Genomic DNA, 6,000 nt, shown 5'->3' on the forward strand with positions numbered 1-6,000 from the left:
AACGGGCACAAATTCGGTTCTGCTGTACCCAAGTGCCTAAAGCTTTCTGCAGTCTCCTGCACCCCAATTCCCTCCTGCTTGAAACTCCAGCCCCGACACCTGCAGTGTTGAGTCCTCTAGTGGGACTCAGATCTTCAGATGAGTCCTATTGGAGTCTCAATTAGCTCGCTTGGCTAAATGCACTGCCTCCCTCACAGCAGGTCAGCTTTGATGGACTCTGCACCCCACTGCTGCAGTGTGTGGGTGTGGCACTCCAGGTAATTCACAGCCTCTGGCAGTATAAACACTATGCTGCAGTTTGCTGGTGGGGAGACAGATAAGAACCTGCAAAGGAAGATGCTGTAGAATCTGCTCTGGCTGCAATGCCCTCTCCAGCATTATTCTCGTCTCAAAAGAAGGGTTCTCTGTAGCTAGGTCTGGCCATTTACAGGGCTGTGTGAAGTATCCACTAAGAGTAAAGGCAAAAAAAAGATCACTGAGAGGAGAACATGGTGCTGTTCAGGCAGGGTGCCAGGCAAGGTTCAACTTATCTCATGTGTGGTGTTACCTGCAACATTCAGCTAGCTCACAACTATTTCAGTGATTGACAGGGAGATTGAGTCTTGTCCCCACCGGGGTTCTTGCAGAAATATCATCTGAGGTCTCACAATGAAGTGACAGGAGTGGGCATGCTGAGTTTTCAGCGAGGATTGTTTTCTTCCCTAGGTGTTGGTGGGACAGTGGAGTTAGACTGTGACAGACCAGCACACAGGCTGGGACCTGCTTTCTCACCAATGTCTCCCATACTTGAAGAGGTCATCCCTGGGGTTACTTCTCCATGTCCATGATTCTCATCAAGGACTGAGGTCAGCAGTGTTGTCCAAAGCATTTCTTTAATGCTGGGGGCAAATTCAACTCCTGGAAATAATACCGCTAGAATAAGTGGAGTTAGACAGGGATAAAACAGATGTGAGGGATAAATGTGGACCCACAGGAATAAGACTGTGGGGTGAATCTATGACTGGTGTAAATAATCATATACTGAACACCAGTATCCTGCAACAACTTGTGTCCCTGTGGGTCACGCCAGCACAGCCCACAGCACAGCCTGGCTCAGGCTCTGTGCTGGGCACATTGCAGTTTGTGCACTGCTCCTGGTCATGTTGTACGTGACAGGGACAAACGTTCTGGCAGATCAGAGCTTTATCAGAGCTGTGACATCTCTCCTGCTCTCCTCCACCCGGGATGCTGGAGAAGACCTCATTCTCCAAGAGACATGAGCATCTCTCCTCCATCCTACAGAAGATATAGGCTCTGCTCCTGGCATTTCTCCTTCGTCTCGGATGAGTTCCTGGAGCCCCCTCGTGGCTCTTACCACTGACAAGGCCCCATCGAAGCCACCCTTGGGGAGCTGCTGGTGGGGCCCAGAGCACCCTGCTGCAGGTTCTCTGCAGCTCCAGAAATAGGGAGAGCGGAAGAGCCGCCTTGGGGATGGCACTGGGGGACAGGGCGTGGACGTGACAACAGAGACACGCAGGAGTCCTAACAGGGCAGACAGTCGCGTTGCAAAGCCATCTCCCTGCTTTGTGAGCCTGGGAGGAGATAAACCCTTCAGTGGCTTTGCAGTGCCCTGCCCCTGGAGCCTGCTGCGCGGTGTGACAGTCCCAGCAGGAGGTGGCCACAGCCCAGATCTAGCCCAGATCTGGCATGGATGAAAGGGGGGATGTATGGGCATGGAAAAGGGGGGATATAAAACAATGAGGGTGGGGAGGGAAGGTGGATATCGGGAAAGGAGACTACACGGAGGTGGGAAAAAGAGGCTGTGGGGTGGTGGCAAAGGGTGGCTCTGTGGAGAAGAGGGGAGAGCATCTGGGAGGCAGTGTGCAGAGAGAGAGGGGAAAGGAAGGCTCGCTGCCCGGGAGCTGGGGACGTCCGTCTGTCCCACGGGGACCCGCGTGCCGCTAGATGGCACTTGAACCTCTGCGTGGGGAGGTCCGGGGGGCAGCAGTGCTCCCACCGTGCGACACGGGGGTCCTGGGGATGCGCTGGGCTCTGGGGGCTTTCAGACTGCTCCGGCAGCAATTCCAGCGGATGATTCTGCCCTGGGGGCTGGTTAAGGAGAAAGTGTAAAGGTGAGATATCTTTTGAGATACTTTCCTTATGCCCCTGGGCTGTGCTGGCCCTTCTCCAGTACTCATCCTGAGGAGAGGCTCATGCCACAGCCCTTTGCAGAGGTGACTTGCTGAGGTCGCACACAGCATCCACTAGAAGATACCTAAAAGAAATCTAGTGCACTCTCAGCACAGCCCAGTGGCTATTCAATAAATCAATGCTTTGCTTGGCTGCAAGAGAAAATCAGATCCATAATGCTGTGGATGGAAATATTGATCCCTCTTTTTCCCCTTTTCTGCTCCATCCTCTGCCTCTGTATGCACACCGTGGGGTCACGGGAGGCAGCCTGACCGTCACAGCACATTTATGACGTGCACGAGATGATCAGGATTGTTTCAGCAACCTGTCATTCCTTCCTCTGCTGAAACTGAGGGATACTTGGTGGACCCCAAAAGGATGCAGAGAGGAAAAAATGCATAAAACGTTGAAATAAATCCAGAGAAATCAGGATAGCGTGTCATACATTGGTTAATTCAAATATATCTCTCCTACTGTTGAGTCTCAGCTGCTGCATCACTGACTCCTGACAATTGTCAGAGCTGTGACTTTGTGCTGGTGTGTAACCACATGTGCTGGCCCCGATTTTGATAGATATTTTGGCATTGCTCCCCTTTGTATTTCACTGGCAGGGAAGCCCCTGAATGCTTTTGAGAGAGTGAGATTTGAGGTGCTGAAGCATCACCCACCTTGACAGGATACAGGCTTGGCTGAGCCTACACCACTGTTGAAGGAAAGGCACAAGACTTGTGAAGCATCGAGACACTTTTTACCCATGGAGGCAAGCAGCAGAGCATCACTTGCACACTTTTGAGAGAAAAAGATCTCTGAAACTTATTTGGAGCAATCCATGGGAAATCTGGGGCAGGGACAGGCTTTGATAGCTATGGTCCTGCCTCACAGCCTGATATCCCAGACCCTCCCTTGTCCAGAGGAGCACTTGACAAGGCAAGGGCTCTGTTTTCCATGCCTGGGTGCCCAGACACAGCACCCTTTGCTTGTTCAAGCACTTTTCTTGGTGGCAAGTGAGTCCCTGGGGAGCTCTGGACCCTATAAGGGTCATACCACAACCAGTCCCTCTCTGTGCAAACCAGTGTCCTTTCAAGAGGCAGCACACAGTTGCAATGCTTTCAGACAAGCCCAAATCACTGTGATTTCCCCCTGACTGAGTGGCCATGAAATTGCAGTGGGACAGAGCGTGGCGTGACTGAAGTGATTACGTGGGTGGCAGGGGATGATAGCAAATCCATGGTGTTGGAGGGCACTGCACGCTGTGCTGTGCTCCCAAGCACAGATAACATGAGCCGGCTGAGCTCAGTCAACAGCTTGTTTGCAGGGCCTTGCCTCCCTGGTAAAAAAAAAAAAAGAAAAAAAAAAAAGAAAAAAAAAAAAAGACACAGAAAAATCTCAGAGTATTGTTTCCTTCTGTTTTTTCAGTTCCAGAAACTTGGCCTTGCTGAAGCTGGTGGGTGTTGAACCATGATGTGAGTCCTTGCTGGCCCTGATAGCACCAGCCCCTGCTCACATGCGCGGGGTTCATCGCAATACCCCACATCTTGTAGCTCCCAACATTTGGGTCTGCAGTCCCTGTTCCAGATGTGTAACTCTCTGCCCTAAATGTAGCCTCTTTCTCCTCTTGGGAAGCCTGAAAACCAGTGTTCTGGGGAACCTAAAGCCTCTTGCTACTAGGGAAAATGAATGTCCATTTTCTCTCGGGACCAGTAGACCTTTCAAAGCTCCCCCAAGGGGAAGCCCTCTCTGCTGTAATCATTTCTAGACTTGGTGGTGGTGAGGCTGTGATGGATGTGGAAGCCCGCAGGTCTTTGCTACTTGCAGCGATTAACAATCCCATCCCTGCAGGTGATGTGCTGGGGCCACCTGCTCTCCAGGCTCTAGGTTATGGTGGCACCAGGTAGGATGGTGACCAGGGAGCAATTTGTCATGAGCGGTAGCTTCCAGTGGTGCCACTTGGTCCTTGGTGGAGCCAGGGCAGGCAAGCAATTTGCTGTGTGTCTCTGGTCCTGGGGACACTGCCCATGTGTGCCATGACCAATACATATTTATGCTTTAGGCCCCTGTCTATGGTAAGAAGCATTTTTAAGGCTGGTGGTGGTGTCCTCACGATTTTGGCTATCTCAGACAACACAACCTAGAAGGAAAAGGATCTAAGAAAGGCTTGGTGCATGGAGACATCTGGGACATCCAATACTTCTGGACTTGGTGAGGCCAAAACTAAATGGCAAAGCTCTGGTGCTGGAACTGGTTCAGTGGTGAGGCAGCTCATACAGACAGCAGTGCCAAGTGACTAATTTGCTCCTGGCCACAAGTGGGAACTGCTGCTGCCAGCATGGAAACCCACATTTGCAGGGCCTTTCAGTCACTCCAGGGATTGCCCCTCTAGCTTCCAGCCTCTGGGGTGGAACATAACAGCTGGGTTACTGAAAAGCTGATAAGGCTGGAAGGCAATGGCAGTCGTTGCAAGAAGAAAGTGCCTCAGACAAGTCCTTTGACCACTGACAGTGGTGTGCACCGTGTTACTGCTGAAGAGATCCCCAGGTCCCCACAGCCACAGCTGGATGTGTGCCTTGCACCTTACACATCCATGGAGACCCAATGTCCCCTACCTCAGTTCCCCTTGGCATCCCTTTCTCGTGGTGAAGGCTGTCCAGACACATGAGGTACTCTGATATTGGAAGGGCCAAGTCATTAAACACAAGGACAACACAAATATCAAAGTCATCACACAACTAACTGATAAGCAGAGGGGAGTAAAGAGGACTTGGGGAATGAGGAATTCAGGAGAGGACTGAGAGCTGTTTGCCTGCCTATGTGCCCTGGCCTGAACCAGTTTGGGAGCAGCCATTCTTCATGTGGGCTTTGTGAGCCTTGTTGTGGAGTATTATCGACAAGCAGCAGCTCTGCTCTCATTACAAGCTGTTAATCATCTGCCGCAGGTCGTTAGGAGGTGTGCAGAGACCCTGCAATGGCAGGCCATGTGCTGTAGGCTGGGGCGGGAACACAGCTCATAGATCACATATCTGGAGACAGGAGGGCTGGGTGAATTTCAACAACTCACCTGGATATATGAGACCCAGAAATGGGCCATTAGTTATCTTCAAAATCTGCTGTGACTTGTGCTTTTATGGACAACCACATTTACAATGTCATTCAAATCACATTTTGATTCTTACTCATGCAACAGTCAGCTCCTCTAAGACACAAAAATTCAGCTGAGATAAGCCACAGCTTGGGAGAAGCAGAAGATTGTTAGTCCTGAGGGCAGCAGTGGGCAGAGAGGGATGGTGCCCTGGGCTGCATTTGCAGAGAGCAATTTCTGCATTATTCATTCATGAGTGAGCTCCTCAGGGGCGTATATGAGCACAAAAATTGATATTGAATATCTCTAGCATCACAAAACGATTGCACACAGGTGATTTCACTTGCTGTCAGGATGTGGCCACTTCTGGGTCAGAGTTCAGGTGCTGAGAGCACATTACCAGCAGAGGAACAAAGAGAGGGCAGACTGGTGAAGGGAGAAGTCTGAAACCAGAATCTGCCTGAGACACCATCAGACACACTGTGCCTCTGCTTACAGACAGATGACATTTAAACAGCAGTTTTACACCTCAGGGAGAGCTCTGCAGCCTGGAGGCATGTCTTGGGACTGTGCTCCCATCTCAGAGCAGGGTGCTGAGGATGGCTGGAAGCTCGGGGTTAATGTTGCTTACTGGTCTGACTCAGGTGCACTGGCTTTGCCTGGAGACCAGTTAGAGGGAGCCTGGAAACTGCATAAATAGCTACAGAACAGCTGGGAGTTGTGTTGTTGAACCTGGGGAGGACTTTCCTTATGAT

This window comes from Empidonax traillii, unplaced genomic scaffold, assembly GCF_003031625.1.
Source record: "Empidonax traillii isolate 1590-97213 ecotype Southwest subspecies unplaced genomic scaffold, ASM303162v1 scaffold138:size3245559, whole genome shotgun sequence".
In the NCBI taxonomy this organism is placed as follows: domain Eukaryota; kingdom Metazoa; phylum Chordata; class Aves; order Passeriformes; family Tyrannidae; genus Empidonax; species Empidonax traillii.